This window comes from Lissotriton helveticus, chromosome 1_1, assembly GCF_964261635.1.
Source record: "Lissotriton helveticus chromosome 1_1, aLisHel1.1, whole genome shotgun sequence".
NCBI lineage: Eukaryota > Metazoa > Chordata > Amphibia > Caudata > Salamandridae > Lissotriton > Lissotriton helveticus.
The window spans coordinates 1,878,957,398-1,878,984,920 of record NC_136057.1 but is presented as its reverse complement, the minus strand read 5'-3'; the positions used below and the strand labels follow the sequence as shown (position 1 = coordinate 1,878,984,920).

The window sequence follows — 27,523 nt, the reverse complement described above, 5'->3', positions numbered from 1 at the left end:
CACATCAACGTACAGGGGAACCTCAAAGAAAATTCTGTTTGTTTCGAAGGTACCTCCACATGCCTGGCCAGCCGAGCAGGTTTATAGGCTCTTTGAAAACACTTCCTCCTTATAACACGGTGAAGGCATCTTGTCTGGCCAGGAGTTCCTGTATGACATTCCTGGGCCGTGTAGTTGAGGACCGCCCCGGAAATGTTAACAAAACACACCCCGAGGAGGTAATGAAAGCATGGACATCAGATGTTTCCGCGGCAATTGTAACGGAGGTGCTTCTCCAAAGTAAGGTAGGACACGGCTGGTACTGAGGGGGAAAAATCGACCAATTCTTCTGATGAACTCCGAATGGAGCAAGGACACAATTGATCCTAATGACACCAAGACATCACCCTGAGAGTGATTCATTATCTTGCAGTCGACTTCCAGGACTTAGGCTCCAACTGATATGTTCTGGCAAAGGATGCAGCGTTATACATTACGACTGAAACAAAACACTGAAACTTGTCTCACTTGGACAATGACATCTGCTGCAAATTGTACGCATATCAGGCGCATCAACGCATGGTCATTTCTGAGCAGTGGGACAAAAGTAAGCCAGTCTTTCTCACACCAAAGAGGCAGGTGGGAGCTCAGACAGTCCTGTCTCTTCCACCAAAAATACTGAGGTTATGTATTGTCAGGTAAGGCGAAGGATATAATGGTGATTCTCTGAGGCGGCTTGCATGTCCAGTCACCTACAAGATCAAGAGAGAAGTATCTAAAGGTGATGGAAGAGACACTGTCTCATGGGAGACTAGGCTCATCTTGCAGAAGCAGCTGCTTTGCTGAATGAAGTTTGACAAGTGCGGGTCTCCATCGATAGGAAACAAACAGAAGAGGGGAGCACTATGCCAAAATGGCTGCAGTCTACTGGAGAGACAAAGGTTCAAAGAGCTTGGGTTCGTAGTGGTTTGTGGCACGACATTCTTTGGAAGCTTGTGCCATGAAGACGAGCCTCAGTGTGCTACGGTGAGAATAATAAGAATCCCAATGAGGAGCCTGGACTAACCGAGGCGCAGACAGAGGGCTGTTTAGGGTAGTGGGTCAATGGCAGGATCAGATGAAAGGGCAGCTGAGTTTAGAGGGCCACCAGCAGGAGTAGAGGGGCTGCTGAGGTTGGTGTGCAGTCACAGGGAGCAGACATAAAGGATTGCAGAGGCTTATGTACTACACGTGGTAGTACAAGGCGCCGAGATTTGTGGGCCACCAGTGGGCACAAAGGGACTGCTGAGGCTGATGGGAAGCCAGAAGAATCAAATGAAGTTGCTGCTGAGGTAGTCAGGATTCTAAAGCTAGTGGATGCCAGCGGGAGACTATCAAAGGGCTGCTGAGGATGGGAGGGCAGACAAAGCAGTTGCTGGGATAAGCGAGCCATCAATGGGAGAAAACAAAAAAGCTTTTGAGGTTGGTGGGCTGCCAGCAGGAGCATACAAATGGGCTACTAAGGCAGGTGGGCTTCTAAGGTTGGTGGGAGTAAATGAGAGGAGAACAAAGGGCGGCTGAGGCTCGTGGGCCATCAGTGGGAGAAGCCAAAGGGGTGCTAAGGTTGCTAGGACAGGAGCAGAAAAAGAACAAAAGAGCTGATGAGGTTGGTGGGCTACGGTTATAGATGCTGGTATCACCAAAGAGTAGAGGTGGGCAAGCCAGCAATTTATTAGGCTGGGCCAAGCCAATGGTCTGGCTTGGCTCTAAGAACCTGTCCACAAGCCGAGCAATGAAAAGTTTGACACCTCTTCCCATCAATAAAAGTGAAGCACAGCGCAGAGCCCCCACTGAGAAGTCTTTTTGCATTTGTATTTACACCCGCAGGAGGGGCTGTGTGCAGATGGTCTCTACTACTCTTCACCGTCTTTCCTCTATGTGAAGGGCGCGCTGGGCAGCACTTTCGCTGCAGAAGGGGCAGGGGAGAGAAGTGGAGGATTGTACAACGAGAGAAGTGTGACAGTGGGAGGCGGAAGCCACATGAAAGCTCGGCTCACTTAGGGGCTCGAGGGTCCAGAGGACCTCGAGCTGAGCTAAACTGGGCCTATGGCTTGAACCAACGTGATTCGCCCACTTCTAACTTTCACTTACCTCACTCTGAAAAAGAGTAAAATGCATAAAAGGGCTTGCTAGATAAGAAGGGAATCATGCTGCCTAATTCCGATGCCAAGATTGCCAAATCTTTTTGGTTCCAATATATCTAGGTCTCCAAACTCTAGGAGTGTTGGCCTATTTTTAGCATCCAGAAGCCAAAAATAAAACTCAGTAGCTCAGACAATTAGGAATTAAAGTTGAGCCCGCTCCGAGTCAATGGCACGAGTAATACGTCTGAAGGGACTTCTACAACTACTAGTGCTTCAAACTCTACATAAGGTCTTAAATGCCTAAAGAGCTTGTGTGGTGAACACAGGTGAAACACAGAGAGAGAAAAGGACGAGGCAGAGAAGCACGTTCATGTTCTCTGGTTACTATGCACAATTTAATGTAGTTTCTTCTATGCAGCACGCATTTTGTGTCTGGCTAGTATACTTTGATTCACGTACACGTGGAATAGTTCAGATATTAGAAATATGTACTTACGTTGTATCTTAGTCTCACAATATTTTGCCTCACTTCCCCATCTCTTGCACACATTCAGCTACATTAATGTGTGTTTAACTATACACATGAGGAAAGGAGGCTGGGGAAAAATGAACTACTCAATTTGAACTTCTGAATGGCCACGCTGCTAGGGAGGTGCAATAGTGAACAAAAACTGCTGAGAGAAAGCACACACTTTACCTCTGTCAGGCACTGCTAGAGAAAACAGGGCACTACCACAGAACTACACAATACTGTGGTGCTGCAACACTTAACATCGCACAGTTACAGCTATGCAGCACAAACAGGACACTGCTTGAGAAAGCGCGCAACTGGACACTACTGCAGAAATCTCACACTACTCAAGCTCCACAGCACTGACAGGCCACTACTGGCGAAATCTTACACTCCTTCAGCTCTGATAAGGCACAACTGTGGACAGCACACACGGGTATGTTTCCACAGCGCTGAGCAAAAAAAGTTGTTATGCTCTACACTACAGCACTAAAAGAAAGGGCATTACTACCTATCCCCCCCCATTCTGCAGCTCTTCAGCAATGGCAAGGCAGGCACTGCTGGAACGAGCTGACTCTACTACAGCCTTAAAGCACTAATCTCAGATTTATAGAACACTACTGCACCCGGAGTACACTAAAGGAGAAGGTGGACCCTCCTAGTGTCCTCCATCACTGGAATGGCAGCACTGGAGAGCTCTCACACTGCTACATTCTGCAGCACTAAGCTTGTGCTGCACCCACTACAGCAATGGCAGTACACTACTGGAAAAGGCTCACGCTGCAGCGACTTCACGGAACAGGACACTGGCAAAGAAAGCTCCCTCCAGATGCAAGACTGCACTAGTTACAGACAGACACACACTCCCCATTAAGGATGCAGGCACCATTGACGTATATCACAAATATACTTTTACCCCATTTGCGTACAATTTTCACAAGGCTCACACCACTCAAACTTGGGGAGAAAACTACTACCCTCTCGGCTCCTTGTTTTTGTCTTACATTAATTGCAGTTGGACAGAAACTGTTTACAGTTTTTTAAAATACAATTTTGCACTAGCTAATATACCCCAATAATTTTGTTCTTGCATATTGGCAAAGAGAATGTTTTCAGATGTACAATTTCGATAATTTTCAGTAAAATGCATTCTGCCGATCCCGGGGCGCAGGGGAAGTGATTACATCGAAATGGAATTTTATCTGACTTTCCTTACTCGAAATCTATTGAAATTCTTAGCTTAAGGAACATACAAAGCATAATATAAAAATGCTCTCAGAAATACCATATCATTTTTTTTTGTTTGAATCTGTTCATTAGTTTTAAAAAAAGAACAAAGCAGACATTCACATTACAATTTGCCCAAATTTAAATAACATCTACTATAGTCTTATAGCCCGCTGTAGCGGGCTATACCGGCTATTAAAGACCCGCTTCTGTGTTAAAGGCCCGAGCAGAAGGTAAGGGACTTTAACAAGGGAACATGAATTTAATAGCCGGTATAGCCCTGCTACAACAGTCAGGGACATTAATGGTAATGGCTGAACTAAATCCATCTTAATATTCAACCACAGAGGTCCATGTGTGTCCAATTCTAAGTTAATCAACCACCATAACCCCGTAATTGCTAAAATGATGTTTGATACTCAATGAAATAGGAAAGTCTGACTCCATTCTTCCTTTGGACCTCCTGCATTTTGCAAGAAGGAACCGTAGTCTATTAGCTCATATGAATTTAATTATTTGCTTTACATATTTTAGGGGTGTGGAATTTAATTAAATATCTACTTGTCCTTAGAGCAGGTTGCTTCATAAATCTTCTTGTCCTCTAACAAAATCCACTTGTCCCTTTGGTGCCATGTAGTGCGGCGACAAATTATGGCAGCAATCTCATTATATAGGAACTGTGATATAGCCTCGCTGATTATGCAAGGGCTCATACCAAAGTAGTGTATGAGTACTTGCAATCCCCTTATAATGCCACGTTTCAACAGAGCTACATACTGGGGCTGAAGGTAGTGGTAAGCAATAGTTCCAGGGTTAGAATGCCATTTGAATCTGTGCAAACCTACTAACTTGCATGTTTTAAGGGTTTTCAACAACTCTTCTCTAATCTTTTCCTATACTGAGAAATGTTGGAAATGTACTCCTGCAATGGCAGACGTAAACCTTCTTCCAGAGTTGTGGAAGAAAGTGGTTGGAGGGAAGGTGAACTTGCAAACTCAGATTTTCGCATGAGCAAATCTACACATGCATATTTGCTCATGCTAAAATACAATTCACAAATATATTTTAGGAGTACTATTTCTTGTCCTTCTGTAAGTTCTTGGGAATTCACAAAAGCCATATAGCTGCAATTAATGCAAGGACATATACCATGGGTGCACTTTTGAGACTTTCTTGAATAATTTGGCACCTAATTTGGTCTGGTTTGGTATGGTTATAAACATGCCCCACCATCTTAAAAAAGTGGAAGACGATTAGTCACCAATATCTTACATTTTTCAGCATATTCTCTGCATTCAGCGGCATGGAGCATGACTCATTAGTAAAAGCTATCTACAGGTACGAGTTAATGCCATCAACACAGATTTAGATATATTTAGTCTATATTCAGACACCGCTGAGTAACCCTCACTGGTTTTCAGAAGTGCTGGTACTGACGATTTAACCTGGGCAACATATTTAATGTTGTCAGCGTAGGCTAAAAATGTATAATTGTGTTTGCCCACGTTTATTCCAGAAAAACTTTCTTTGTAATACTCACAAGAGAGGTTCAAAAGCTATCGGAAATAGGACTGGAGAAAGGGCACACTGGACCCAAGGACTTAGGGTTTAGATCTAAACTGTCATGAAATTCTGGCACCCCGGCTGGCTTCTGCCAAGGTAATCTCATAAAGCCAACCTCCACAGAGGAATGAAGGCCGTAGCCGACTGGATGAAGGACAGTAGACTGAAGATGAATTCAGACAAGACGAAGGTCCTCATCCTCGGACCCACCCCATCAGCCTGGGACAACTCCCGGTGGCCCACATCGCTAGGCACAGCCCCGGAACCCACAGACCACGCACGCAACCTGGGGGATGATCCTCGACTCCACCTTCTCCATGACCAGGCAAGTCCACGCCGTCTCCGCCTCCTGCTTCAACACCCTCCGCATGCTCTGCAGGATCTTCAAATGGATCCCCCCCGACACGAGAAAATCCGTCACCCAGGCCCTCATCACCAGCAGACTCGACTACGGGAACGCCCTCTACTCAGGAACAACAACCAAGCGCCTGAGACGACTACAAGGAATCCAGAACGCCTCAGCACGACTGATCCTCGACGTCCCCCGACGCAGCCACATCACACCCCACCTGAGAGGCCTGCACTGGCTCCCCGTCAACAAGAGGATCACCTTCAAACTCCTCATCCACGCACACAAAGCACTACACAACACCGGACCCACATACCTCAACAACCAACTCAGCTTCTACACCCCCACCCGAAGCCTCTGCTCAGCCAACCTCGCCCTCGCCACAATTCCTCGTATCCGGAAAACCACCGCCGGCGGCAGATCCTTCTCCTACCTCGCCGCCAAGACCTGGAACGCTCTCCCCACCAGCCTACGACAGACTCAAGACCTGCTGGCCTTCAGGAAACTCCTCAAGACCTGGCTTTTCGACCAGTAGCAGCCCCCCCCCACCCCCCAGCGCCTTGAGACCCTAACGGGTATGTAGCGTGCTTTAGAAATGCAGTGATTGATTGATTGATTGATTGATAAGCAGAGCCCAGGGCTGAAATGGGAACATCACAGTCCATGGGTAACTCTGGTTCTTTGCTGATCTAAACCAGTGAATTTGGAAAGGCCGAGAACACAGCTCTCAAAACCCATTCTCAGAAGGTGGAGAGATCGGTTTGGTCATGAGGAAAGCATTCACAACATTCTTGAAACCAAGCCAAAGAGAAAATACACAACGTAAGGAAACAGCAAACAATGGAAGCCGGGCACCGAACACGAGAGTTCAAAGCTGTGCACGGATGAGAATTTCACAGATCTGGCGCTCACAATGAAGATCTTTTAATAAAGGTCGGTCAAAACCAATGTTTAAAACTCTGAAGTTGAGTTCCCCGCGGCCTACCTCTCAAAAAAATAAATAAACTGAAAATGCAGTCAAGTGGGAATCTGTGGCTCGTCCAACCTGTTGCAACACAGAAGGGAGATCACAGCAGTAACTTTGCCCCTGTAGGTGGGGCCTATGCCAAGGGATTCTGCGACTATTCCTACTCTAAAACTCAATTTTTCCTAAAAGTAATTTCTTACACTATCCAGTGTATAATGCTGAATACTGAGCTCAAGAAAATAACAAGCATTTACAAATCCTTAAATTCAGGTCTTTAATGCCAGATCATAACCAGTGTGAAGGTTTACTGTTTATTTCAATATCATTCACACTACAAGACAAACATGAATGTGCCCTTTATAAAGTACGCAATGAAGTACTGGAAGGATTTCAACAGACACCCAGGCACACAACAATTACAGAAAAAAACTTTGTGTCAGTATAGACATATATATAATCTGTTAAGTAAGCCAACGGGTCGGAATAATCATCGGCTGAGCGACTACCCATTGATCTTATCTCTTCGGACACAGCGCTGAGGAAGTCGCGGAAAGACTGTTCCACATGCGACGAAACACGTGTCGGTTGGCTTGCTAGAAAATTAAAAGACTAAACTTTTTCCAAACCACTTAAGGGACCAATTGCATTTTGTTGGCTTACTCAACAGATCCTATATATGTCTATACTGACACACTGGTTTTTTCTGTAATTGTTGTGTGCCTGGGTATCTGTTGAAATTCTGTATTGTGTGGGTAGTTTCCTGCACTCAATTGGGGGGTTATAGGGCTTATCCCCTCACCCAGTTGCACCACACGGTATCTTCGCCTATGTCCTAACTACTGCGTCCACTCCCAGCTGAGCGCCTAGTATTTTCCCTGGTAACAGAAAAAACGTTCCTAGAATCTATTAAATTAAGTACTGGAAGGATGTGCAGCAAAAAAGAAAACATATCTGCTATTTACAGTGCCTCGAAATGGGAACAGTACAATACAGCACAATATTAAACACTAACTCTGTTATAAAGCTGTGTGAAGATTGATTCGATATTACATAATTGACAATAACAATTAGCCCCATCAACTTATTTTAAATTAGGGACACACACGTGCTCTATGCACTGTCACAGAATACACCTAAGGTGTAACATAGAATATTTGTCAGACAAGAGTTAAGTCTGTATTAAAAGCATGTTGTTAAAACAACCATTCGAGCTTCCTAAAACACAAAAAGTCAAACACCAAACTGGTTAACAATGCAACAGGTACTAATTCGACCTAAAAGTAATGCTGTGACCAGTCTATACTTACTATAATTACCTTGTTGGTGGGGTGGGGGAGGGGTCAGTAATGTACACCTGTATAAAAATGAGAGACCTTGTCTTAGTGCTAGCCCTGAAATGCAACCCTGTACTAATGTATGCTGTGTGGTTTAAATATATTTAAATAAATCAATGCAGAAGGTAATTCACTTAACTATAATTTGTTTTGCAAAGACATACGCTGCACACAATTATTCATGACTGCTTACAAAAACAACTTGTACAATCATTTCCTTTCCAACTTTGTCACAAAGAGTGATGGAAAACAGGCCCACTACTGACGCGCACTTGCAATCCAATCAAATCAGACTTCCATGCACAGCAAAATCCCATCACTCAACATATTTAATAATGTAATTACCAAATGCCAATCCAGTGGAATTGATCCAAGGAAAGACTGGCACACTCAACTCAGCCAATAGCTACAGGGCTGACTCATTCCCACGCCCTATTTATGTTTTCCTGTGGGCTGACCAAGCATTTCATTAACATTACAACAATCCAAAAGTTACAGAAAGCTGAACTAAAGCCCCTGTCAGTCTGTAATATTACTATTAATATGATGAATTGTTATGGTGAATTAGCTTGGCAAGGAGCAACAACTGTATCGAGGTTGGATAAACATGAAATTAGGCACTTACACATTTCTTGCAACACTTCAGAAGTAGCCACAACGAGAAAAACTCTGCTTTTTAGGTCTAACTTAACACATACACATAGAGGTGACTTTGGATCCCACCAGACTGGCACTACCCTCTCACCACTCCTGTTGGCTATTAGGTGAATCAATCAAACTTAAGTGATTCAACTGGAATGGCGAGGGTTGTTTTGTATCTGAAAAACACACTTAATTATGTAATTTCCAATTCTTTATCTCCCATATGCATCCTACAAAGAAAACATTCAATTTTTTCTACTTTTTTCCCAGCACTGGCAAAATCAAGAGGTCATGCTTTTACATTTTTTTTTTTTATCCTCATTTGCATTCATGGCTCCAATCTATCAAAACAAAAACTGCCACAGAGCAGAAGATCATGCTTTTACATGATAAAGAGCATTTGTGTATCCCTTGTAAGTAAACAGTATTGTGAATGCCTGTATTCACGTGTTGGCACATTGAAGCAAGATATATTGGCTTTGCCATTGCTTGGTATTAATTTGGCTGTTTTCCTTCGTCTGAAGGAGGGTTAATCTTCGCTTTGGGTAGCCAATGAGCATGCCTGGTTCATCACTCGTCAGGAGAAGAGCTTCTCTGGGAACTTACTTTCCATCAGCAAAACACAACGAGGGAACCAGCAGGGAAACAGAGAGAGGCTCAGCTTATTTGAGCCACGTGTATAGTTTTGTCTCTCTATGTATTTTTCTCCTGCTGCCTCAATCTGAAATGCAAGGTACTGAATCCTGGGGAAGCTGGTTCCTTCTGCGGAACAAAAGAGTTCCTGGGGCAGATCTCGGAGTGGAAGTCAGGCAGAAGTGGGTTATCCACATGTGAAATGTCTGACCAGACGGACAGGTGACTGAAGGATGGGATGGTGAAATAAGTGATTGCAGGAGAGGCTTATCAATATGTGAGTGAACCTCACAAGGAGGAAGCTGGAAATAAGGAATGAGGTCCACTCAAGCAGGCTTTCCTCAGGGAAAGAGGTACATCAGAGAAGGACTTCCTCAAGAAGAGAGACACAAAATAGCAGAGAGGTTAAAGGACACATACATCCAAGCAGATGTCCGTGATGGAGAATTGAATCTGAGCAAGTATCCCAAGCGAGTAGGAGCTCCTGAAGGAGAGGTGAATATAAGCAAGTGCCCTTGAGTGGAAGTCCCAAAGGGATAAGTACATTTATAAAGGATGAGCAAGTCAACGTGGAAGACCCTGACCGAGAGGTACACTAGAGCAGAGAGTGAGAGGCGCATCAGAGTAGGTGGTACTGAGGGAAAGACTAAGAGAAGTCCCATAAGAAGCGGTACATCCAACCAGCAATTCATTAGAGGAAGGTACACCGCAGAGGGCGAGGTACAGTAGAATAAGCAACAGATGAACAAAACTACATCCAAGCGTGTGGCTCAAAAACCATACACTGAATCAGCTTTCATTAAGACCTCTTTTAAAAAGCAAAAGAGGCATTCAGCTAAAATAACCCATGGGTACAGAAAGGCATCATTACTTACTCTAGACACTACACCGAATGATTTTTGTCCCTTAGGTGAGAGTGTCATCGAGTCATCTCCAGTAAATACTAAACGCAGTGAACCCTCCACTCGCACTAGTTCCTAAGTCTCCTTCATAGCTCCCGCCTACACCACACGTACAGGGTCAACTTCCAATTCTCCTCATACCAAAAGCCCAGGGTAGCCTCACTCGCAGCAAACATTCAAGCCATCCCATGTTCACCTTCAGATGACCTACTTTGCAACATTTGGCATCCATTCATTGAGCAAGCAGAAGCAGTGTGTTTTACTACTATGGAGATGGTTATTTAATAATTGTGCAACAGGTGGCTTGCATTATTACTTTATGCCACCATCTTCCCAATAGTCATGGGTTAAATCACACGGAAACCACTTTCCTGCAAATCAGAGGGTGAACTGAGTTAACAGTACAACTCTATGAGCATAAGAGTCTGCACAGCTATACCCACATTTGTAATTGTTAGATACCCTCAGCAAAGGCAAACAGGTGAGCCCAAGCCCAGTTCAACCAGTCCAAAATGGCACGGACTGGTGGGCAGGAAGATGCACTAGAAAATATAAGAAACTTGTTCAAGCTCGGGCTAAAATAAAACACAGTGCCCTCTTCAAACTTTAGCTGCAGATCTTCTCTGTGGTCAAGAATCCCACACCTTGGGATATGTGTCTTCTCTTCAGTCATTTCATAAGAGGTTGGAAGAAGAAAAGGTTATTTATCTGTAACCACACTTCTCCAGCGTTCGTATCTTTCAAAGTGTCACACGGTCTCAGACAGGTTTTCTTATGTATTATTCTTGCTCAGAGTCCTGGGATTTGTATACAAACTCACTCCACCGATGGCTCTCTGATCACAGGTGATCTACTGTGATAAGCTGACAACTGATCCTTAGGCAATCACAGACCAAAGAAGCAGAAACATCCGTCCTCATGTACCTTTCCAACATCAAAGGCGGTGGCAATGGTCCTGGAAGTGGGAAACATCATTTACTACGAAGGAATTACCCCGCATAACGTTTACCACGCGTCACTCACCACGAAAAGGTCTTTTCCACGCGTATGCTTTCAACGTCCGTCTTTACCACGCGAGTGGTATTCCTTCGTGTCGTTCTGCCTGTACGATCTGCGTGGGCTTGGGGGGGGGGGGGCTGGGGGGGCTAGGGGGAGTTGGGGGGGGGGGCTAGGGGGGGTTGGGGGGGTCTCCCCCCCAAAAAAAAAACAAGCGGATAACAATAAATAAATAAGAAAACTTAAAAAACGAACAAGGAAATAGCCTCACCAACAAGGAGACGTGTACGTCATAATTGAAGTCCTTTCACAGTTTTGATAGACGTGTTTTGACGCTTGTTTCCGTGGTCGGTGGAAGAAAGGGCTGATGGGGAAAGACGTACAGGGGTCAGATAAGAATCTAAACTTTATTAATTAAGGTATTATTTAAGCGCTTTATGAAAAAAATAAAATGTAAGGGAATCTGTTGTTTTTAATTGTTTAAAACATCGATCTTTTCCTTCGTACTGCATGTAGCCTATCAGCATCGTTATGTAAATTTAAATGAGACGTGAGATGTTTCGTAACGTTCATTTTGCGGAGTAAAAACATGCGTTGTCAAATGCTGCGTGGTGAAGACACATGCGAACTAAAGTTCGCGTGGTAATGCCATGCGTGGAACTTGTCTTCGTGGAAAAATCATATATTCCCTGGAAGTATCATATTGGATTTGTAACACCAATGTTTGAACTTGAATGAAAGGCTGACAACTGGTAATTGTGACCCCTCTATTCACAGAGTAAAAGGCTGACTGTCCAGGTTGAGCATTTCTCGACGAAGGGCAAACCTTTCACCACTGGCTTAAATTTAAGTCATACATATTAGGAAGCCAGCATGAGCCACACACATCAGGCTGTGATTATGTTAATGAAAGATTTACAACTGATATGCACAATATCGAGCTAGACTTATTTTCACCATCTATGCCTAGAGAAAAGACTAACAAATCTGGCTCTCGTTTCACCCCTTTTACCAATTAACATAATACATTTATCTCCGTTGATTTTGTCACAATCAAGTCATACACAGAATACACATATGGTGCCACAGACAGTAGCTCTGAATAAATTAGATGCAGTGTGAGACCAGCCAGGTGGTTAAATCAGCTCAAAGTGTGGCATCTGCGTTCTTTCCTTGGAGCTGAGAATGTGTAATGAGGATAAAACAGCTAAGTTAGCTCTTTCCCTGCCACAAGCCCTCACTGTGCAGCTACCACCAGCATCCTATGGAAGACAGTCCCAAAGGGATCATCACGATGCTGAGAATACTAACCGTGTCAGAGTGAGAGGTGCAATCAGGAACGGTCAACTGGTGGTGAGGAATTCGTGATACAAAGAACCTGAGGACCTCTAACCCTGGTCTCTTATCATCGGTTAGTGATATAAACCTATAAAGAGCTGCAATTACTATGACATCACTTCCAGCAGCCCCAGAACGTACAGGCAACTGAATCTCTTCTGGCATAGGCAGCAGGTATGAGAGGCAGACACTGCATCCAACCAGAATTGGTGCACAACTCTTGACCGGACCTAGAATTACATGTATTGCCTTCCAACTGGAGAGCTCACGTCCTGTGTGATACAGGACCATCAGTCCAACACAGAAACCGGTCACTGCTCAGCAGTGTTCTCTTGGCATCTTATCTAGACACATGCTTCAAGAGGGGAAACCTGACCGCATTTCAGGCTACATTAGTTACTGCTATTTGGAAATATAGTAGTGAACAAAGACACTTTTTCATAAGATCTGCAGAATACTGTCAGTGTCCGAATACCCATCATATAACCATCCAATAAGGTGCTTCTTAGATCCACGTTGCTCAACCGCTTCAGGACTTTTCATCAACAGCAAGCTATTGGAGTAGATTTCAATACATCTTTAAGACCGATACTCAAGATGGCCCATGAACTAGTGATCTAGGTATGTATTTACAGTTTTAGTTCATTTAAATAATAGTGGTGTCCCACTTAAATACATTTTCTTCTACATTTAATTAGCAATATTTTGTTTCACGGAATTGTCAAGATTGTTGTATAAAGTTGCATCTTCCCTTGACAAAGGATTTTAAGGTTGAAATGCCCTGGCGAATATAAACAGTCAACATAAACAATGAACAAAGAAGAAACTTTTGATTTGAAAAAAGAAACCATATTCAAACTAAGATTTCGATTTTTAAAGAAACTTCATTGGAATATGTAAATTTGGTAGAACAATTACTCACTAAAAGAATGCTTTGAGTTCAAGCTAATATTAGTATTATAATTAATGGTAGTGCATGAGGGGACTCCTTTCCAATGAAGGTAATCCCCGTCTGTCGGTTGGGTTAGATTGGATGCAGTCAAAAGGTGAGTTTGCTGTTAACAGGACGGTGCCCTGAACGAGGTAAAGAACAGACATACTCAACATGCCACACTAAACTAGCGCCCAGGGCGAGGCAAAGAAAACAACATGCAGAACATCCAAGACTAAGATGGCAGCCACATTAAAGCAAACAATAGCTGTCATAATACAGAACTTCCCATGTTAAGAAGACGCCCAAGACCAGGTGAACAAGCAGCAGATATGCTTAAATTAAGGGAAAGAACAGTGGAAGTGCTCAACTACCCCAATCAAGCTAGAGCACAGACATCACAAGGGAAATAGCTAAATCTTGTGTCCTTCATACATAGGTAGTATTTTCAGAAATTAGTAGTAGTTATGTTATAAACTTGGAGCACTATCTCAGACATGTTTTCTATTCAAATCTCTCTGCCTTATTCTCTTGCAACTGTTAGGGTTCCAACTTAGACATGCAATGGAAAACGAAAACTCCACAGAACCTAAGCGTGTGATAGATTTAGAATTTAAGCGAGACCGGTTTAAGGAACTGAAGAAGGATAAAGTAGTGCAGGACTTGGGTTCAAGCATGAACATGCAAAATATATTTTAAATCCCAGCTGAAAGTTCGTGTTTGCACTAGTGAAAGAAGGGCAAACGATTCACACAGAGAGGTAGGACTGCCAAGGGGCTACGCAATACTGTTGAAAACAAATCAAAATGGCGATGGTGGGCTGGAACCCAACAAAAAAAGGCTCACACGAGGTTAATCTGCACTTCGGGTAGGAGCAGAGTTACTCTATGGAGATGCATGGTATGGACATTTTTCACAACATTAATCATTGTTGGGGAGCGAGGGGGAGAAAAAGAAAATCTGCCCCCACCCTACACTCTATGCAGCCTCCTACTGTTCCTACCTTTTCTGCGCTATGTACTGGTGCGCCTCCGGTCCAGAAAAGTTCTGAGTGAACTCAGCAGCCAAGCACCCCTTATCTGGGTTTGCGTTATATAAATGTTCTAAATAAAAACCCGGCTCTGTGTCACCGGGAGGCATTTAAAAGCCGGCCAGACAGGTCTTTGGCTTCTGGCAATGAGTATGGGAAGGAACCGCATCTGGACCACGCCTTAGAAGTGAAGTATTTATCTCTCGAGGCACGGGTGTCGCGCTGAGATTCAGCCTTTGGCTTAGTTTGAAAACTGCAAACAATTGTATCCAGTGGCACATGTCTATGGGTAAATAAGGGCATGTACACTGTTAACAGTGGGCCAACTTACAGGAAACAAAATGGGATATAGGAGGCAGACAGGAAGGGGCTGAGCACACTTATTATATCAGGGCTCCTTCTCAGGGCATGTCTTCGCAGTGATCTCACGGATGGCACTGGGTAGGGCTAGAACGGTTACATGTGAAAAAGGAAAAATCCCTTCCTCCATTGACCATCTCAGCTATGTGTGTCCCCTGCAATGGATGGAGTGAGCTATGACGCTCTAAGCCAGGCTCTCCAATCAGAACCCGCATTGGTGGTCTATCTGGTGTCCTGGATCAGACAGGACCATGGAAGAGATCCTATAATCCTACTTGGATCAAGAAAACATTGGTGTGGGGTGTCATTGCCATGGGGAAGTGATTGGTAACATCTGCCTAGGCTAAACGTAGGTATGGATCTTAGCAGCTTCCAAAATTACGCTTATGTTTTAAAAATAAACACAAACATGTATTGTTTTGGGATGAACAGATGAAAAAACCTCTTCCAAATGGCTGCGTGCCACAACCTGCAAGAAGTTCTATGCTGTCCACTGCCCTCTTGCCTCTTTTCTGCTACTGTATAATATGCTGTGAGCAAGGAATGCACTTAGAGTGGTGTGTGCAGGTACTTCGCTCTAGGCACTAAAGTGATCAGGAGGTGCTATTAGAAAGTGGATATACGCCTGTTACCAAGAAACTTCCTTGCAGGTTGAAACAGATCCTTTCCTCGACTTCCAATTCTCCTCCGCAGTCATGCTCTCCCATTCCTCCAGTCTCTGATCAGCATTACTAGTTCCCTTTCTTTCTTCCCCCTCTCCTCTCTGTTTGCTCTCCCATCTCTGTTCGCCCTTTCTCGTCGTACTTAGCCTTTCTATCAGCCGCCTCACCCCTGGGCATCAGTACCCTCTCTAGCCTCTCCATCCATTCTTCCTCATCAATTCCAGGCTCTCCTATTTGTGTTTTGTATGTGCCCGAGTCGTCAATTGAGAAGACCAAAGCAAACGATACTCGCATAATCCATTCAAGAAACAGCAAAGGTGAAAGCCAAGTGGATTTTTCTGAAGAAGGTCAACGTGGTAAACCTTCTTCTCAGTAGTGTCAGATGCAAAAAGCCAGTATAAGTAACCTGCAGATCTGTGATCGATAGTAAGAAATCGATATAAATTAGGATTTTTCCCTAGATGTACATAACGTACACAATGCCTAACACAGAGCTAGCTCCTAAGTAAGGTAGCCCATACCAGTTTTACCGCTCAGGTTTACATCTATGAGCCATGATTTCGGCATGTTAAGAATCATCAATTTAGCAATAGCTGGCAAGACATTAGTTTGGTCCTACGATACACTAGAACTTATTTAAATATAATCACCGTATCATATGCGAAGTAGTAACATCCGATAATGCAGAACTTTAGAAGATGGATCAGAGGACAGAGATGTGTTGAAAAACTGGTTATGCTGGCGTGGAGGACGACCACCCCATCCCTTCCCGGTTTCCATCCATTCCGTAGTAGTATGTCATGATCAGGATTTCCAAGGCTGCCCTTGTATATAGGATTACAGCTCTCTCTTCACCAGCACCAAATTCACCACATGTGCTCTTCAAGATGCACACAACTATCTAGTTTAGCTGGCTGGCCATTGCTTAATTTGTAAAAATGTAAGTACCAGGGCCAGAGGTATTTACATCAAAAAGTAAAGCGGAAGGTTCCCCTGGTTTACTTTGCACACAGGTTGGGGGATTATACTACATTTAAAAACAGTGGGCCTGTGTTTTTGGAAAAAGACTCTATTAAAGTCCAGAGTCAAGGATTGGAAAATACCAATGTCTGCACAGAACCTACTTTCATTCAGGTCATAAAACCAATAGCCACTCTATAGCATGTAGAAAGACTTATATAACAAACACCATCCCAAGTGAAAATGATATACTTTGATGCAAAATAGACATCTATTTCTAAACAGGTAAAGCAGGTAAGCACACCAGAAGAATTGAAAGTGATAACAAAAATTTATTAAAATACCTCCCACTAGGGGTTACACTCTAGATTAAAAACAATAAAAAACCATAAAAAGGTCAAAGTACAAAGGGTCGACGCTGCGTTTCGGTGCAATTTCCAAATATGTACACCTTCTTCAGGACAACTTTGACAGTCTCATAAATAATCTGTTGATTTTCTCTTTTCTATCTTAAGAGAGACTTCCACAGTTCAATAAAGGTCGTCAGTGCCTTCACTTTTGCTCAATGGCTGATATCAGTAAAGGTGCACGGTAAAGAACCCCGGAGGAGCCACCAGATCTCTCAGATTCAATTTAGACGGTTGTATCACTCCTTATTGTCTTTTTGATCAAGCAGCTTTTTTTCTTTTAGCGCTGTTTTCCGTGGTTTATATGATAAAACCGATCTCATGTAAGTCGGGTTACCCGGATGACGCGGAACACGGAGGAGCAGGGAGGCCGACTTACATGAGATCGGTTTTATCATATAAACCACGGAAAACAGCGCTGAAAGAAAAAAAGCTGCTTGATCAAAAAGACAATAAGGAGTGATACAACCGTCTAAATTGAATCTGAGAGATCTGGTGGCTCCTCCGGGGTTCTTTACCGTGCACCTTTACTGATATCAGCCATTGAGCAAAAGTGAAGGCACTGACGACCTTTATTGAACTGTGGAAGTCTCTCTTAAGATAGAAAAGAGAAAATCAACAGATTATTTATGAGACTGTCAAAGTTGTCCTGAAGAAGGTGTACATATTTGGAAATTGCACCGAAACACAGCGTCGACCCTTTGTACTTTGACCTTTTTATGGTTTTTTATTGTTTTTAATCTAGAGTGTAACCCCTAGTGGGAGGTATTTTAATAAATTTTTGTTATCACTTTCAATTCTTCTGGTGTGCTTACCTGCTTTACCTGTTTAGAAATAGATGTCTATTTTGCATCAAAGTATATCATTTTCACTTGGGATGGTGTTTGTTATATAAGTCTTTCTACATGCTATAGAGTGGCTATTGGTTTTATGACCTGAATGAAAGTAGGTTCTGTGTAGACATTGGTATTTTCCAATCCTTGACTCTGGACTTTAATAGAGTCTTTTTCCAAAAACACAGGCCCAGAGGTATTTACATCACTGCAGCTTGCACCTCCCACTGACCGCTGCCAGCATGGTCAAATGCCGGTTTCAACATAGCTTCTAATTAGCACACTCCTTCAAGTCCAACAATTTCGACTACTTTTTTGTGAGGTTTATATTGAGACCGTCAGGCCATTTCTCTTTTAATTGTAATTCTTTATAAGTGTAAATATTGTTGATCGCAAATGAGATTTATATCAATAAATCTGATTTGCTTTGACTATTCCAGGCCACCTAAAGCTATCGAAAAGTTCTGGATCTGCTGTACTATTCACTTGTAGGGTATATTTCATTTTTAAACACTATGTTGATGAGCTAACTCAAAAAACAGACAAACAAAGCCACCATGTGTTATTCTGTCAAAGTGCTGGTTTTGAGAAATAAGTGATGTGCTCACCACCGCCAGACACCAGCTCAAATTCAATCAGTATTTCTCTTGGAATAGGGGCAAGACTGCCAGTGACTCTAGTCCTGTGGCTGGACAAGAGTCAAGTGGGCACCACGAGGTTCTACTTCGACGGGTTAATTTTCCAGAGATATGTGTAACTGGTGCTTTGAAATGGTCTGGCTACAACTAGGCTGAACGTTCCTGCGAAGCTATAATCCCATTCTAGAGTTTTAAGATCTATTATGCAGTACATATTGCCATTTCTGTCCTTTTAATACTTTAAAGGTAGCATTGAAAAGATTCAGGAGAGACCAGATACACTGTGATATTAATAGCGTTAACAAAACTCATTTGGAATTTTCAAAGAATTCCATCTGAGAAGACTCTGAAAGAACACTGCTAATAAATTCGTTTTCGGTGCCTGTAATTGATTGTTCTAGTATTGTTCCCCTCTTCCTCATCAGCAAATCCTGCTTCCCCTTCTTTCCCCTTTCGCTCCCAGCAGTTTGTCCTCACCATGCTTTGTCATTTCGCACCTCACTGGTTCTACACTCTTTCACCCCATATCTTCAGCAGTTCCCTTTTGCCCTGTTTGGCCTTATCCCAACAGCAGCCACCTCTCTTTCGTCGTCTCTTATTTCCTCAATAGTCCCCCCTGGTTTCCCATGTCTCTTGAGATAGCAGCTTCATGTTGCTATTCTGTCTCCTCTTACCCAACAGTTCCCTGGCGCCCTGCTTTCCACTCCATGGCCTCCGCTGTTACTATTCAATCTGGTCCCACCTTTTCTCTCAGCAGTTCCATCTCCTATGCAGTTCTCGCCCACCTGGTCAGCAGCTCTATAGAATTTCATATAAACCTCTTTTTTCTGCTGTGTTACCGCAAGCTGCAGCATATACTTATTTCGGTTTCCTCCTAATTTCTAATTCTTCTAAGAAGTACCCCACCACCCTTATACCCATCCTTTTATACGATCTGCCTTATCTGTAGGCCTGGGAAAATGTTTAATTATGCTGGCTTAATTAATGTAATCTCAATATTTTTGTATTATGTGAAATAATTAAAATGATGCCACTTTGCATACTTACGCGCCATTCAAAGTAAACATTTAGCTTGAACAAACATATGCAAATGGTGGCTAATAGTGGTACGTTTGCTTAAATGCATCTTTGCGCCAACAATGGATCCAAGGATTCATTTTGAGCTCAAATGTAAGGCGAAATGAAGGAATTGCATTTCATATAATTATGCATAATTTTGCTGCAATTACATGAAAGTAAATTACATGAATTCCGCACACCTTCATTCATCATTTCTCGTCGAATGGCCTCTGTCAAATATTGATTCGTTACCGAACAGACCCCCACACACACACACACTTTCATGCCGTGATTCTAGCTTATGCAAAATGAAACAGATGATGGACAGAATACTGAACAATTCAAACATTCACCCCCAGTCACAGATCTGGATTAAATCCATCGTTTTTTTTGCACACCACAGCATTCCAGTTTGGACCCAGCCATATGCAAATCAGTCTAGACCGTCCCCACCCCCATGGGAACAGCCCAACCCGAACTGACAAGCAAAGTCCTCCCTGGCCAGAAACAAGCATCCTGGGACCGGTTTCATGATATCACCCTTCATCAGCCAGGCTGGTGGCATAGCGAGCATGGGACACACGTCTGGGCATACCCTTCCCACTTAGGGTGACCGATGCAAAAAAGAGAAGATGATGGACGGAATACTTAACAAATCAAACGCTCCCCACCCCCCCGCTCCCTCTCATGAGAACGGATGACCTGGCTGCCCAGGTTCCAAGTTCCTCCTCCTCCCTCTCTCTCATAGATGGCTGTTGAGGCGAGAGATGACATCGCGCTGGTGAGCTGCAGCTTCTATTGTTGGAATTATTTTTCTTGTTCATTTCATGGTTAATGCATCATACTCTCACACCACCCCATGCCTGTGGTCCCATATACCGTAGCTCTGATGTTCATGGTTTAGGATACCTCGGGCCAACAATTGTAACAGGACGTTGTCCCCAGTGTTGGATTGATATAATGCATATTCCCATTTCAATAGTGGCTATATTGGAATGTACATGTGTGATATTGTGCAACCGGCATATATGATGTCCTGTTACAAAGTATAGTGTGAGATTGTTAATTAAAAAAAACTTTAAAACAAGTTTAAAAAAACTCTACGAATAGAAAGCACAGTATATGAAGTACTAATATCCAACCAAAGCTAAAAAGAAACATTGACTTAACTAATAACCCTTACCATGGCAAGTTGTTATGATTTTTTCAAATATATTTTTGTTCAAACATATGCAATGTGCAAATAAAACCAAAAATATTTTTCGGAAAACACAGAAATAAATCTGTAGCCCAGCTCGGATACTGAAATGTGCTCCTTATTAGATATAAGTGCACATGAGAGAAGAGAAAAAGTATGTTACTAAAAGATAGCCAATGTGTTAAGTGGGCTGACCCATTGCCCCATGCCGTAAGTATGCTGTGGGTGGGTGGAAAAAAATGTGAATGACGCTTGACCAGATCTTGGGATGGAAAAAGCGGCCTCAAAGCCCTTGTATGTACACACGTATCTATTGTTAAGATGCATTATTTGGAACAAAGAGGCAGGTGAGACAGCTAAAGCTCTTTCTTTGCCAGATCTAACAAAGATCACAATCAACTGAGATTAAATAAACATACCACATAGAAACTGAATAGCCTAGCCCCTTTAAACAAATTATTTCACACACAAAGTGATGCCTTTCTCAAAACAGCCTGGCTTGGATTCTTGGACTGTGAGTACATTACTACACCGATGAGAAGGTTTGTTTTGTTTTACTTGTTGCTGGGGCAACACATGCGCAGGGCATGCAGCTGAACCAACAAAGCAGCTGTTTATGTTAAAGTTCAATGTCACAACACTCTGAAATGACTGCAGGTGTTTACCAATCAGACAGTGGAGGACGAGGCAGACACAGACTTATAAGAGGTCTCTAAGGATAGGGGGTCCCAACATCTCAGGATCTGAAGGTGCCTCCCCCTCCCAGGGCCCTGAGATGGTCAGAGCCACAGGTACAAGTCTGAGTCCAACCCAAACCCCAGGCCCAGTGATGACTGTCCAGTGACAGTGAGTCAACACACCACTGCCGGCCACGGGCAACTGTGGCTGAGGGGTGCATCACGCGGCCACTTCACCTGGGTAAACTAGAGGTGGGCAAGCCAACAACCTAACAGAGAGAGCCGAGCAATACCCGAGCCAAGGGTCTGGCTGGGGTTTGAGAGCCCGTGCATGAGCCGCGCCCTGAAAATATCTGGTATGTAAAGCATGAAGCAAAAAACAGGGGGAAATATACAAGTCTCTTCAAAGAGTATATTTCTTTAACATGCGGAAAGGTTTCACCGTAGCACATCAGATTGTCATTGCTTTGGGAGATATTTATTAAAACTACGTTTTTTTAACATGATCTTGAAAACCTGATTGCACCCCCCTCTGGCGACAATGTCATTAGTGAAATAAGAGGCAAGTCAGCGATCATGTGTACCCTATAAGTGGCTTTGAATACCATTGCAGATGGAGTAACATTATGTCTATTAAATCAAACAAGGTTTTTGTACTGCACACATCCTGAACTCGATCGTTTGTAGGTGTTCTCATATGTGATAATGAATAAATAGAAGGTACAGTGAAATAATATATGTTCCTAGAATCACATAATTTGGTCAAGCAGGGAAGAGGGGATGTAACCCAGGTTTTCTTGTCTCACACTGTGAAATTCAGCCTCTAGATTGAGTATCTTTCCTCGCCTGTTTGACATCAAAAGGTGACTGCTTAGTCCTTAATTCTTAATGTATGAAATTACAGCTGGGTGCAAACAAAGCCAACCAGAAAACCTGGCTGGTTTTGGGGTCGAAGGTCCAAGAGGACCTCACGATGAGCCAGAGACAGGCCTCTGGATCTACTCTTCAGTGGCTCGCCCATCACTAGTGCGAACAACAGAACCCGCCAGCCTGTGTACACACAGCACAAGAGCATACGCCTACACATCTTCCCAACACACACAGGTGCAGCATTCACTTGTATACGTTCTCTCGCTCTCTCTCTCTCACACACACAGGGGCAATCAGATTACATACATAAAAATTAATGTGCACAAACACAAGCTGCAAGTGCATATGTGCAAGTCTATGCTTTTCTTCAGCGTGTTTGTGTGAGCCTTTTAGCTTGTGCAGGGGATGCGCTATGTGAGAATCTCCCTCTGGCTGCTAGCTAGTCTGCTGTCTGTGAGTATTTAAAGCAGGCAGATGTTCACAAACATCCTTTACATCCGCCCAGGTACACACACACATGCAAGAGAACAGCTTACTCATGTACATGTGAAGAGAAGGAACACACACCTGACTCACAAATTCATATACAGGAACAGGAAGATTACCTGCATGGATGTCATTCAGAGGTTGCAAAAGGTAGCAGCAGCCACCCCTGGCTAGCGCCTTGTGACACCAAGCCCTGCTATCACCACCTCTGTCCTCAAAATGTGGTCAAACCAGTGTCAAGAACCCAATGTAAACAGTGGCCTCGCGAGCACCCGTTATTGCGGCTCCCACAGGGACCAGGGAAATTAGGGTTTCAGTTTCGTGCAATAAGCAAATTAAGCAAGGTGCACTCTTCTGAAAAAAGTGAAAAAAATGTACTTTTTCAAACAGCTAGCCAGTTTCATTATTGGCATTATATATGAAAAAGTTGTCTCTTTAAATAAAGCCATCACACAATTGTATTTAGCTCAAGTGGCAGTGTCTTTCAAGGGATCGTACAGCAAAGGGGAGATAATAACCACTGTTCTTAAATCTCTTTTTTGTGCATCTTTCTGAGATTTAGCATAACATTTTCCATTTTGGCACACACTAGGGGAACCATTAAATTGTGAGTGTTTGTGGTGTAAATAATGTTAGTTCCCAATGCTATTCTGTGTTTTGCGGGACTCTAACCCCCACTATGCACTAACACGTTTTTTTATGCAACAGATACAGAGATGCAGGTGCATAGCTTCGGGGGGGTGTTTGGGGTATTACACCCCCCTATTTACTGTATTTGCAAACAAATAATTGGTTACAGGTGCTTTCAATCGGGTATGGTGACGTGTCTGTCGGATTTCACCGAGGATTTTTACATGCAAACACACGTACTCTCTCCTATCAAGTTCTTGAAAAATGTTGGTTATTTGATAAAATATTCTGTATTAGATACCGCTAACAATGAGCACTCCTTACATTCCATTGCCCCTTAAGCCCCCCTCATGTCCTACTTCTCAGATAATGTATGGTAACATGATATGCCAGTGTTAGGAAATCCGAAGCTCCCCCCACCCCCTCACCCCAATCTTACCTACCAAGCTACTCGCTGCAGGAATGTATACTGTTTAGCTTGTATATCATGTCAACATCCTAGTTAAAACATAGGTGGTACCTAAAAATAGACACGAGTTAGAAACAGTTGTATTCATTGTACAACAATGGGGTTATTAACCAGTGACGTCTCTTGTGAATTCATCTGGGTGAAAACCTTGTGATATCACTTCCTGATGAGATTCAGAAGCCTAGGTTATATGATGTAACTTCCTGTGCTGTCATCGAGGTCAAAAGGATGCGTAACATCACTTCTTCTAGCCCTTTGATGAATTAGCATGCTCTTGTGGACGGCAACTTGTCACTTCCAGTGCAAAATAAGGCACACCTTCACACAAGCCTCACAACAGTCCCAAGTCGCTTGGCAGGCAGCAAGTCCCTCCAATCGACTCACCCTAGATAGTAACAACTCATTAATAATACTGCTACAACATGCTACAGCACACCACTACTCTACCAGACATTGCAAAACATCCCCTATGCTGCGACTGGCGCAGCTATCACCCGGGAACCAGAAACACACAAACTGTACAGCGCTAGCCAGCACATATTGTGACAACTCATATACTCCACGCCGCCACAATCACTGCACAGGAAGCAACAGTCCCCAACAGCAAAATACCCCTATAGCAGACGCCTCCGGAGCTGCAACAAAACCATCGGTGAGACCAGGGCTTTAAGTGGGCCGGGTCCTGCCTGCGCTCAGCACCATCAGTTCTAAAAAGCAGGTGCTGCGACTGGTCCCTATCGGACTCTCCTAAAAAAAACTTTACTGCAGCAGTGCCACCCTTCACTGCCTTTATTGTAACTTCAAAGAGACCCATTGTAGTACTTTCAGTCTCAATAAACTTTATTCGGTTTACAATGTAGGAAACCATAAAAGTTACAAACTACAAACTATATTTCAATCACAATTTAAAATACACAATATACATTTACTATAAATATACATTCCCAAGCTTGTAAAACAATGATTTTAGTATGAGTTCAGTAATTATTGTGTACGGGGGGGGCATCACAAGAAATCCATTAAATGTTTAAAAATAGTTAAAACATAAGATACTTTATCCAATTCATTTAGAATTCCAAACATTTTCTGTACTTCAGTGAACATTTCAGTCTCATCATTTCCGAACTGAAGCATTTTCAATGTTATATACAATTAATCTATAGTTGTTGCTTATTTATCTTACGCAACTAACAACCATTAACAAAGCCAATAATCCTCCGTAGCTTGTTGCATGTGTAATGGTACTTGTATTCTATATCTGGATGCAACAATAGCTGCAAAATACCAGTCGGGCGGCAGACTATGCTAAACACAGATTTTTAGCTTACTTGTTTCAAAGCCACGCCCTTAAATACATCGGTCACGCACTTTTGAGAGACCCCCTCCCCCCATACCCTTCTCCGTTTTTTCGTCCCACTTAAATTCCTGGGTGAGAGCATAAAACGCGTAGGAATTAAAGAACATTGACGAGGAGCAGCAAGTGCACGCACAAACACACCCAGGAGCAAACTGCGAGCACACACGAACATACAGGCACTGGGAGTGCATGCACCACAGAAACCATCACGCTGAGCTCGCTCGTGGTGGTTCGGTGAGTTCCTGGGCCGAAGGACAGAACTGCCGGCCTTTGAGCACTTAGGTGGGCGTCTCGGAAGGGTCTTCAGATACTGACCTGCCATGAATTATTCTCCAAGTGTTCAAGTCGACGCCAAGAAAACGCGTACCCCGTGCGTGGACTGAATGGCGGACTGCACCTGTAACGCGCGTAGCACCCCACTGGGCCTCTTGGCACTCGCCTTTCAAAACCTGCCTGTGGTGTTTGGTTGGCAACACCTGCGCCAAGCGGCACAGTCGGAATGTGAGCGATTTACAAGTGCTGTGTTAGTCAAGGTACTCATTTGACTGGCTTCTTAAACGTATGAAATGCTAAGGCGCCTAGGTGAGTGACTGATTCCGACCCAGCCCAATGGCGATTTATAGGCCTTTTAAGTAGAGGCTTTTCCTCGTGGACCAGTGCGCCTCTTTTACACCCCCTCACACTGCTTTTAATGCAGAGAATCCCTATACTCGGTTCTCCGGGCGTCTGCATTGTGCCAGGTTTCACCAAGGTGTCTCGGGTTCGCAAAGGGGATATAACGCAAGGCACCCCGAGGATACAGAAGGGACGTCAAGGTGACCACTGGCCAGGGAGGGGATAACACACGCGCCTGTGGAATAACCAAGGGACTCTCAGATGAAATTCCAAAGTGCACGTGGGGCTCAGAAGGAACAGCAAGAAGCGCCAAGGTGCGCCGCTTATAAAAGTGCCAGGACAAGGCATCAAGATGCCCTGGCGGCTGCAGGGGGCCTCGGCAGAGTAGATACCGCAAGGTGCCTCCGGGACAAGGAAGGACCATTATAGAGCGGACAGCATGCCTCGCAGGATCCGGGGAGATCCCAGCACGCAGTAGGGGTCCAATAAGATCCCACGGTGCAGCAGGAACCCTCGCGGCGCAGCGGGGACCCCGCGGTCCCTCTGGATGCAGAAACTACGACACAACGCCCCAAAGGTGCACCCTTAAGCCTCTGACCCCGCAGGTGCGGTTCAGCCACATGGGACGGGTATAATAAGCCCGGCACTCTTCTCACCTGGGACGTGCATGGCGGCCCTGTGGCCCCGGGTCCAAGGCGGCCGCCTTCCCGCTCCCCAGCAGCTTCTGTCTGCACAGAGGCAGCTCACGCGACGGAATGCAGCACAGCCGGCACCGGGAGCCAGGCCAACCCAGGCCACCAGCCAACCAGGGGCTGCCAGGAAGGGCGGGCGGGCGTTGAACAATACGGCCCAGGGCGGCAGAGCCACCGAGGGAGAGGGGCGAGGGGAGGTCAGCGGGCACCGCCGGAGCGAGCCAAACACACACACTGCGCATCACACAGGCTGACGCACGGGCCAGGGGCAGCCTGTGCACACAGGGGCAGGGTGCACACACAGGGACCAACCAACCCTCTCCACCCCTCGGGGTCACCGGGAGGCCCTCGGCGCGCCACGACAACACAAAACCTCCATTCAGCCTCCAGGGCGGGCTGCAGGAGGCAAGGCTCAGCACCAAGCACGGCTCAGCAGCAAGCACGGCTCAGCAGCAAGCACGGCTCAGCAGCAGCACGGACTTCGCAGCAAGCACGGCTCTGCAACAAGTGTGGCTCAGCAGCAAGTGTGGCTCAGCAGCAAGCACGGCTCAGCAGCAAGCGTGGCCCTGGCCCACCGACGCGGAGCAGTAGAAATGACGACAGGCACTTACACCGCGCACACTACAAACCGGCGTGTTCCTCAGTCCTCCGGGACCGGGTATCTACACCACAAGGATGAGAGAGGAACCTGCCCTGCATGGAGTCAAACCTGCGATCTGTGTAGCCTGTGGCTGTGGGTGGATCGATGAGATACAGAACTGATATTGCCACCTGTAACGCACTGGTTACGCACACCCAGTGGTCGAAGTGGGGAAAAAAAAGTAGGGGAACTGTGGGTGGAGAATCAGGGGGCAGGAGTAACCGAAGATTGAATCAGTGGGCGGAGTCAGGGGCGTGGCTAGAAATAGCAAAACATACCAATTTTTAGTACGTTTAGCATTTCACTGCCCAGTTACAGCTTATAACGTTATTTAATTAAAACAATGGATAAACATGTTTGAGGTTTAATTCAGGAAAAAGCAAACACTCATAGGGAATACAGGTTTATGTAAAGCGTGTGAAATATAACCAGGAACAACATGTTA

General features: G+C 44.4%; 1 protein-coding gene across 6 annotated transcripts in view; it reads right to left on the bottom strand.

The window, feature by feature from the left end:
- Nucleotides 1–27,523, bottom strand: part of RASAL2 (RAS protein activator like 2) — a 770,134-nt gene that overhangs the window by 385,172 nt on the left and 357,439 nt on the right. The window contains exon 1 of one of the 6 annotated variants that reach the window (XM_078642115.1): nucleotides 8,027–8,034. The exons of the other annotated variants lie outside the window; for them this stretch is intronic. The gene's annotated coding sequence lies outside the window, so the exon portion shown is untranslated. Of the gene's footprint in view, nucleotides 1–8,026; nucleotides 8,035–27,523 lie in introns of those variants that run through there. 6 annotated transcript variants of the gene reach the window in all.